The following is a 10,702-nucleotide window of genomic DNA, read 5'->3' as shown; positions in this document are numbered from 1 at the left end:
TATATAATTAAAGGAGGAGACATTTTAAATAGTTAGTAATGAAATTTGAAAATGCGCGCAAAATTATTTTTCAAAATTTGAATGGAAAATGTCTAATAGAAACACTTTATCACTTATTCAGGTGTTCAATTGGAAGAAACTGTAGTTCAAGTGTTTATCGACAATTTTAAGAGGCCATCGATGTATTAAACTAATACAAAAAATTATACTTAGTAAATTAAGGAAACACCATTAAAATTAAATGAGAAGTGACGTATGTGATTTTTCTATGAACTCTATTAGTCATAAAATTACTTTGTCATGTTTATCAATTACTAGTTTCAGCGTACGTGCATTGCACGTGTATTTTGCGTTTATAAAAAAATAATTACATTTAAATATGTTGTTTTTGTTGTTAAAAGTAATTGTATAGAATAAGAACGAATTATATACGCATAATAGCAATTGAAGTCAAAATAAATGTAATATTCATTTAAATAGATAAATAAATGTTATTTACAGTAACTATATAGTTGAATTCAAAGTAATGAGGTATCTTCTTAACATGCAAACACGAATAAATTAGCTAAGTTAGTTATATATATATATATATATATATATATAAAGATGGAAAAATAGAGGACTTTTAAACTTCAAACAGTGAAATGAAGTACTGGTTTGATAAGTAATTGGGCCTAGCCCATGTTGATGTTCAAAATTTGGACCCTTTTTATCCTTATCCTTAAGACATAAAAGAGTTATAGATGCTGGGTCGGGCTTGCTCTTTCAAAACTTGGATTTGGGCCTTTGTCCTTATAAATTCCGTGTTCTCAAATTTGTGGTCCATGTATATTGTTTATGCGTTGTGTGTGTATATATATATATATATATATATAATATATCTTGTAATTCTAGATATTATATTTGTAATTACAGATATTTTGTTGCATGAGACGACGTTATTGGTGTATGTTTCTTTTTATCACTTCAACTGTTCTGGGCCAAAACCGTTCTTGTAGGTCATTTTAAGCACTTTTATGCCCATGTCAACAAGCAGCAGAAGTGGTACTTCTATACCGTTGGCGGAACTAAGTAGTGTTAAGGGGGTTCAATCGAACCCCTTCGTCGGAAATTACACCTTATGAGTAAACAGGATCTTTTTTAAAAATAATAAATTTTTAAAAAATATATAATTATGTTGAAAATTCAGTTTGAATCATAAAATGAAAGCATAGATAATTGACGATAATAAATATTGATCATAAAAAGTTAATTCAATAAGAAAGAAACTACAAATTAACTTCTGGACCATTAGTTATTATTTTCAACGTACAATTTTTTTAGTAACTTGGCCAAAATAAAGTATTGTGCCAACTAAAACTTATGGCAACATAATCACCAATTAGTAGATGAAATAACATTGTTGAGCATGACGACATAGACTAAAAATAAAGTACATAAAAGAAATTAGATCCGTTAAAGAGACTTACTGCAATATAGCTCTTCCTACTATTCATAATAGTTTTTAACCTATCAATTCCATGAAAACATACATAAATGATAAAAGAAATTAGATCGGTTAAAGAGACTTACGGCACTATAGTTCTTCCTGCTATTCATAATAGTTTCTGACCTACCAATTTCACGAAAACATACATAAAAGATAGATTTGATCCTTTATGTATGATAACAACTGCATACATACATAAAAGGGATAGATAAAAACATAATTTAATGAAAAAAAATCGTTGAATGCATGAAGCAGAACTGGTTATAGAGATATCTGACTTTCATCTCGATAGTCTTTGACATAAAAAGACAAATTCTGCTAACCAAAAAGATAAAGCAAAGACAAAAATTGATATGATATCTTATTGTCACGAACACAAACTGATCAAAAGCTTTACGTTTGGGAAACAAATCAACATACCAGAGGCGGATGATCTAATTCTCTATTTATATCTTATGATATTACTTGAAAATAAAGAAAGAAAGAAAAGATAAGGAGGTGAATTTAAGAACGTGGATTGCTGCTATTGTTGTAACAATAACACAGATATTCATGGGAAAAAATTGCTTAAAGAGCACACATAACTACTCAGCTACTGATGATACACAAAATTAAACTACAACTCAAAAAAGAGAAACTTCACATGACTTTAGAGTGTCAAGATTAGGGAGAACTTTGTATTCTGGTTTGAACAATATTCGGTGAATTGATGTTTTGCATGTTTTAATTGTGATGAAAACAGTAATGTTTGTTGTTGAGTTGGACTCCGCAGAACCAAAATTACACGCATTATAGTAAAATAATTACGATAAGGAAGTATTTAAGGACTCAAACCTAAAAGGAGTCGTATGTTTAGAATATTCTATATAGGGTTAGTGAATTATTATTTCGCCAAATTTTTTATCGACTTTAAAGTATTAAATAAATGTTAGGGATATGAGTTTAAATTATTAAAAAATATAGATATTAGGTATTAGAGTTAAATATGCCGAAAGAAGTCTTGGATTTGATAATTTGATTCTTTAAACTACCATATTTGAGTTCTACTACCTATCTAATTAAGGTAAAGATTCCTATTATTAATTACACCAAAAAATTATACTTATTTAATAGTTAATAAGATAGTAAATCACGTTTTAGTCTACTGCGAAATTTTTTAGTGAAGGGTAAGTTTTAATATAATATAAATTACTCATATGGAAGTACAAATCAGTGACTTTCCAATTTTGACCCTATGAGGACGACAAAAGCAGCCAGATTCCCTCTTATATTAACTAGTATATATATATATATATATATATATATATATATATATAACTAGTGAATATAATTATTTTTCATAGATTGATCAAATATGTAACTAATTATCCAAAGGACAGGGCAAGGGGGCTTCGTAAAAAAATGACTCGCGAATCTTGGACCAGAAAGTGCAAAAACGGGGTAATTTGTACTTTTGTTCTTATTTTGTGCGGGTCTTTAATTTAAGGCCCTCAAAATAAAAATATTTTGCGCAAAGCATAATTTTATATTTTTATATAATAATATTCACAAGTTATGTCCTGGCATAACTTCAATTTTTAAAGAGCAAAAATTAAACCTGTCCATTTATGGACAAAGATTAAAGACCAGCCAATTTTAAGTGAAAAATGTACAATTTTATGGAAAAAAAATGACAATTTCACATTTTTCTGGTTTGTGCAGTCCAGCACCTCTGGCCGGCCCACAAAGGCTTATGACGCTGGGACATAGAGTTTGTATTTTTTGCGCGGATTGTGCTTCAAAGGCGTTGGTCTTTAATTTTTGTTCCTCAAATTGGTAGTCTTTATTTTTTATCCTTCGCTTAAAAAAATGACCGAATTCATGATGTTATAGGTTCGAACACCCGCTAGGTTAAAAAAAAAAAAAAAAAAAAAAAAAAAAAAAACGCAAGGCGGGAAGCCGCGAAAATTCCCGCCTTATGAGACAGAATTTAGTTATGCCTTACGGCCTTAAGACAAAAGTTTATATCTTGTGAAATTTTGCAAGGCAAGATTTTTTTTTTTTTTTACTTTGCTGGGATTCTACAGAGGTTAGGCCTTAACCTAATTCTTTATGAAATTCTGCCTTGCGATTTGTTTTATACTCTGCTGGGGTTCAAACCCAGAATCTCAGGGAATTTTCGGCCACTTAAAGTGCTAAAGGGTAAAAATTAAAGAAAAGGGCATTTGTACCAATTTTGTGGAACCATATGTAAATTTAAAAATAAAAAATTACGCGGATTGCCCTTCAGATGTATTGGTCATTAAGTTTTGCCCCTTAAATCCTTTGGTCTCTAATTTTTGTCCCTACTTTCATTTAATGAAAATTTGTGGGCTAAAGTACCCTTATTCGCTGGTCTATGAAACCAGAAATTTTGGGTTCGAACCCCAACAGAGTAAAAATAAAATAAAAATGCAAGGCAAGGTTTTTATAGATACCATGCCTATTCGGGGCAAAGTTATAGCTTAAGGCATAGTTCTATAGGATAACTTAATTTCTACAGAAATTATGCCGGCCAAAATATAGTTTCTATGTAAATTTCTACAGAATTATGTCGGACAAGGCATAGTTCTGTGGAAATTAAGTTATACTACAGAACTATGCCGGAAAAGGCATACTACAAAACTATGTCTTAAGACATAACTTTGCCCGAATAGGCATAGTTTCTATAAACATCTAGCCTTGCGATTTTTTTTTTTTTTTTTTTAACTTTGCTGGGGTTCGAACCCAGAATGTAAGGGTATTTTCAGTCACTTTTTTATTACTTAAAGTGCCAAAGGGAAAAAAATTAAAAACTAGCGATTCGAGGGGCAAAAATTAAAGACCACCTCCGAAATAGGGGATTTGTGCGAATGACCTCTTTAAAAACAGATTTTAATCAAGTGGGAAAATGTAATATCAATTCAGTAGATTGCGTATAACTATGAACTATATTGGTGATTGAAGTAGGAAATGCCACTACTAGAAAAACGTCTCTTTCTTTCCACATTTAAATGTTGATTAATTGTTTATCTTTATAGGTTTAGATGAAATCTACTCATTTTCACCTCGACAAATAAGTCATCATATAATGATCCACATTGATTATCCACAAATACTTGTATTTTATTCTTTTATTATTTGCTCAAAATTTTGATATTCTTTTAAAACACTATATGTACTATATAAGTTAGAATACATCTGCAACGCACGTGAGTGATATCTTAGTAAATCAGAAAAGCGATAAGCAATACTATTTGTCTTTAATTATTTGGTATTGACTCAATTGAAAGATTATCCGTTTTAATAGTAGTTCATTTTATACTTTCTTTCAGAAAGTTGTGCTATATCGAGTGAAGTTTACGTTTCGCTCATATTTACCTTATCCGACTGCATGCAAGGAAACACATACTGCATTAATATAACGATTAAGAAAGAAGTATTCCTTACAAATTAGTACACTGTCTTATTTAATAAATGAATACATCATCTTATTGAAAATATAAATAACTACAAATTCAATAATCTATTTAGGGGGACGAGAAAATGATATCTCTTGCCCTAGGGATGCATTTTTCCACTCTAGTGTAACAACTTTTGATGTTGTGATATTGAAGAAAGAAATATACAACCTTAGTGGTCTAAGAATGCATATGCTCTACGATGTAAGTTTTTTTATTTTGTAATTGATCATTGCACGCCGTGTTATATGAATCTTGACCAGGTTTGGGATACCCAAACTCTTACGCTGTATATATATTGGGCAACTCAACAGTCTTACTACCATCTTGATTCAAAACTCTAAAAATGCAAACAAATCTTTATGTTCAATTAGGTTTTTTTTTTTTTTTTTTTTGGGTGAAATATGTTCTATTAGTTGAAGATACATAATTATTAAAAAATATCAAAATTCTTGAGTATAAATATAACGAACGAATTTTAAAAAGGAAACGTCTTTCACGTGAATGAGATCATAAGGAAGTTTCAAGCACAAAACTTGACATTTGCTAAGCGCATCAAGTATTGCAAAATTTTCTTCTTTCTCTTTTTCTTTGTTGACTTCAATGTTCCATATTTTTGCAAAAATTGCCTAAAATTAATAGAGTTCCAAAGACAGGCGTGAAAATCTATGCTTCAGTACTTATATAGCCCAAGGGAAAACCATTGCCATGCATGGAAATTTGAAAAATTGCAGGTGTCATTTTTAAGTTCATTATCATTGGTTTATTTTAGTCGTTTATGCTGTTACTATCAAATCCCTATGACTGCTTACTATACCATATATGAAGCTGCAATGTCTAGAAATGAAAATTGATGAAAATAGTAGCAAATGGTAAGACATGAAATATCCACTTTGATGTTTGATATGGTTGTTGGAAAAAAGGGCTTACATTATCTTAAATATTTTAATTGTTTATAATGTGAGTTGTCTTTGTATAGTAACTATTAAGATTACTTTTCTTGTCATTTATCTTGTGATAAATTTCACTTTTACTTGTCCACTTTAGCATATCAAGGAAAGACAAAAAAAAAAAAATCTTTATTTTACCCTTAACATTAATTACTCATTTCCAAATCATTCCACAAGTCCAATGAGATTATACACCAATTAATATGAGTATTATAGTAAAATACATACTTCATTTATTAATTCTTAAGGAGCGTGTAAAGTCAAAAGTGGACAAGTAAAAGTGAACGAAGGGAGTACTCCATAAATATGACCCCAATTATAACTGCAATAATTTGAATATTAGGTTGCACACTTGATGTGTTGGGTTTAGTGAGTCGCGGTGAGTGTAAGCTTAATCCAAATGAGACTTGTAATTGAAGGGGCCAATTAGAGTTACGAATGGGACTTGTAATTGAAGGGGCCAATTAGAGTTTCAATATTTGTAGCTAGATCTCTTTTTTATTTTTAACCATTATATGAAACACATGAGATATATCAAAAGGTGTGAGGTTATTATTTTCATTGACATCACCATAATGAGATAGGATAATAAAGGAAAAAACGTAATCGGTCTATAATTCGACAAGCTCAAACAAGTACGCTATTCGACTTTGTTTATCTTATAGCTTTTGTGAAACTAAAAATAGGTTTTATTTTAAAAAATCTTTTGGTTAAAAGCGAGTTTGTGTTTGGCCAATTAATTTAAAAAAGTACTTTTAAGCGACAATTAGTGTTTGACCAAGCTTTTAAATAATGCTTCTATGTGTATTTTTCTCAAAAGTACTTTTCAAAAAAAAGTCTTTTGGGCAAAAACTATTTTTTTTAGGCTTACGAAAAGCTATTTATAACTTTCAAAAAACTTATTTTCTCTTAAAAAACTTGGCCAAACATCTTTTTTTTTAAAATAAGCACTTATTGAAAAAATAAACTTTTAGGAAAAAATAGAACTTGGCCAAAAGCAATTTATTAATGCAGTACCATGTTATCATTGATCGATTTATATAAAGACTTATTATATTTAATATCTAACATTGGTAAGTCATGGTGAGGACTAGATATTTATTTAGCATATACATAACTATTGAAAGAGTTAATCTCTATTTATAGAGATGTCCATTAAATCTATGAAAACTAGTCTAAATTTTACACTCTGTTTGGATCATCATTTAATTACTCATCGTTTCATAATGTACTGTACTGTGCTTTATTGTATTGTATCGTATTGTATTGTTTTGTAGATACAATGTTTGGATAGACTGTATCGTTTTTACTGTTTGTTTAACAACATTTTTTTGTTTGGTTTGACCATATAGTCTTTGTATCGTAACAGATAAGTTTACTAAAATGCCCTACTAAAATTCAATGTGGAAGCAAATGTGTGTGACCAATGGTCACTGACCATGCATATCCATTTTATGTCATACGATCAGGTAATTAACTCAGTTCCTTACTGTTGAAGGAGACAAAGATCAGCAAAGTTTTTTCACCAAAAAGGAGACAAAAATGGAGAATGAAAAAGAGACCAGATGTACAAGAAGTTGACGAGGCAGGAGAAGGAAGACGTAGGGTAGGATATTTGGGTGGAGTTAAATAATATAGGGTAAAAGATAAAATAGAATTATTAAATATTAAGTAAGGACATAATTGGAATGGAAAATTAGATAACGATGGGATAACACCAAATCGGTTGTTACATAAAATGGGGCTTTTCGTTGTGACATAACAACGGATTTAACAATACGATACGATACAATGGGTAACAACAAATCAAACAAGGTGCTAATGATGGCACTATCCTTTCAACACCAATCAACATAACAACTCTTTTGGAGATATTGTTTGCAGACAGCACACGCCATCCTATATGTCTTTTTCCTAATAATTTGATTAATGAATAACTCATTTATTATCTGTTTGAACATCCCATAGATTAAGAGACCAAATTAAAGACGCTTCAACTAATCCAGCTCCTAAATGTAATTAGGTGCCTTAATTTGAAGCGTGGTTGTCCTTTCAATTGCCAATTAGCATAACATGCCAATGAACATAACAATTCTTTTGGAGATATTGTTTGCAGATAGCACACCCCATCCTACATGTTTTTTTCCTAATCATTTGATTAATGAAAACTCATTTATTATCTATTTGAACGTCCCATAGATTAAGAGACCAAATTAAAGAAGCTTCAACGGGCCTTAATTTGAAGCGTGGTTGTCCTTTCAATTGCCAATCAGCATAATATGCCAATCAACGTACCAACTCTTTTGGAGATATTGTTTGCAGATAGCACACCCTATCCTACATGTCTTTTTTCCTAATCATTTGATCAAATGATAAATAAATAAATAAAATGGAGACTAATCATTTGATCAAATGATAAATAAATAAATAAAATGGAGACTAATTGTTGCTGCCCAGGATCGAACTGGGGACCTTTAGTGTGTAAGACTAACGTGATAACCACTACACCACAGCAACTCTGTGCACTCAATAAAAAGGTGAAAATATGCAATTCTTTACTTTAACCTCACAGTTTGACGATTTAAAATCATACAGGTAGCTGGTACTTGGTTTTCCTAAATATCTTCTATTTCTATTATTCAGGTGGAATTGTTTGCGTTATTACATGGATTACAACTAGCCAAGAAATTGAACATCGTACGCAAGATTGAATCCGACTCTGTAAGTAGTAATGCTCTATATACTCGATGGAGTAAATAAAAAATATGCACATGCTCTTGCTAAATGCAGGTTATTACTGGATATTCTTAGAGTGTCACCTGCGTAAAACATCTTCAGAGAAATCAACATTATAGCTGATATGTTGTCAATGGATGTAGTACACTAGTAATGTAACTACTGTCATTCTACGTTTTTTTCTGCGCCTCTCCTTTGCTAAAAAATCACTATTTTTTCATTGCTTTCCCACTGAAAAATTTTCAACTGCTATTTCCCACTGAATGTCAGTGGGAAATACATAAATAGTAGATTTTTCACATGAAAAAATTATGAAGTTTTCTAGCGTTTTAATGGGAACATATTTTCCACCATGCATTTTCTCAGTGAGATTGTTCGGTGGGAATGAAGTGGCAAACTCATGTTTTATAGCACAAATTTCCCACTAAATGTCAGTGGGAAAAATCTCTTTTTCTAGTGGTGGATCTATTTATATACAATTGTAACGACTAATCTTTCGTTCCTGAAAATAATAATCAAGACAAGAAAAAATAGCGACAAAGGGTAATATTTGATTTCAAGAATTTGTGCGGGGGTTACAATCTTTATGAAATCTTAAATAAAAAGATGTGATCCTTTGATTCTTCTCCTCACGATACGACCGTCAATCAAGGGCTTTGCTTGTTCTTGAATGGACGGATTACTTGTTGTTGAGACTTCACTACAAATGCGTAGCCGAGCTTTAATCACAAACGTAGAGGTATGGAAACTTACGGCTCACCACTTGGAGCGAAGACTTCTTAGTATGCGGAAGACTTGCGGCTGAGAGCTTCTCTATGTATTTTTCTTCATTTTTTTTTTTGGCTTTGTGAAGACCCCTTTTTATAGTTGCAGGGGAGAGCTAGGGTTTGTATATGATTGGTTGAACTTTGTTATTTGAACACTTGGCGACATTTGATTGGTTCTTCTATTGCCTTGTCATCTTTGCGTCACTTATGCACGTGGCATGATTTTATTGGTCCTTGACTTGACTTGGCGCGCCACGTCATTTGATACATGGCATGGACCTTGGGCTAATAGAGTGCGCTCATCATGTCAAGTTTCACAAGATAGGCTAGCCCAATTGAATTGGTCTTTCAATTAAATCCATACAAATTGGACTTAAGCAATTAATCCAATTATATTAGCCCATAATATTTGTTTGGACTAATATATCTTGGATTTGATATACTTTGAATTTCTTGTGAATTTACTTTTAATAAAATTTTGTCGTCTACAAATGCCCCCTGCTTCAAGACTTGTCGGAGTGTTCAAACTTTTGTAGACTAGGCTTGAAGTATTAACTTAATGCTCTAATTGGAATGTTATGCCACACCAAGTAAGGATATGATGGACTTTGAATTAAATGTTCACGTGATGTCTCTCGTGAAAATTTTAGTCCATACTACATTAAATCATACTTTTCAAATGGGGTTTGACTTTTCCTTGTATGCCAATGTACTAACCCCTTGGTAATATATTTTCCCGAATTGTGTATGGTTCCTCCTACTTTGTAAATGATTAGGAGACTTCCAAAGCTGATGCGTTTTTTTTTCCTCCTAAAGGAATTAGGACACCCAGTTGATTTTGGACAATGTTAATCACCGTCCATTCCAACTTTAGCTATATAGCCGCCTTTCAGACCTTTAAAAATACAAATATGCTTCTCTTTCAGTTGGCGTCATCAATCAGGAAGATGCTTTTAATCCCGAGCAAATCATATTACCAACATGTATAACTCTCCTATACTTTCCATATTTGCATGGTATTTCTTTGTGATTTATTAGGAGAAAATATGAACTTTCCATAAGTTTAAACTTTCCATGTATAAATTTAAACTTTTCATAATTTGGTTCCAACTAGAATAAGGATTTCTTTGTATTTGACATCTATAAATATCCCGCCTTCTCATGGTGGCTGGGCATCAATTTGTTGCATTATCGAGCTGGCTCGAACCCATCGCTATCAGGTAATTCTCTTCTTCAATATGAATTTTCGTCACTTTCTTCACAACTCTACACGTCTGTGGTAGAAAATTCATATCTCAATGT

General features: G+C 31.4%; 1 non-coding gene across 1 annotated transcript; it reads right to left on the bottom strand.

Moving 5' to 3' along the window:
* Positions 1-8,341: 8,341 nt before the first annotated feature.
* TRNAV-UAC (transfer RNA valine (anticodon UAC)) lies at positions 8,342-8,414 on the bottom strand. The gene has a single exon. It is a non-coding gene; the product is annotated as a tRNA-Val (tRNA).
* Positions 8,415-10,702: the final 2,288 nt, after the last annotated feature.

The sequence above is a fragment of the Lycium ferocissimum genome, chromosome 4 (assembly GCF_029784015.1).
Source record: "Lycium ferocissimum isolate CSIRO_LF1 chromosome 4, AGI_CSIRO_Lferr_CH_V1, whole genome shotgun sequence".
In the NCBI taxonomy this organism is placed as follows: Eukaryota; Viridiplantae; Streptophyta; class Magnoliopsida; order Solanales; family Solanaceae; genus Lycium; species Lycium ferocissimum.
This window is presented reverse-complemented; position numbering and strand designations above follow the sequence as displayed.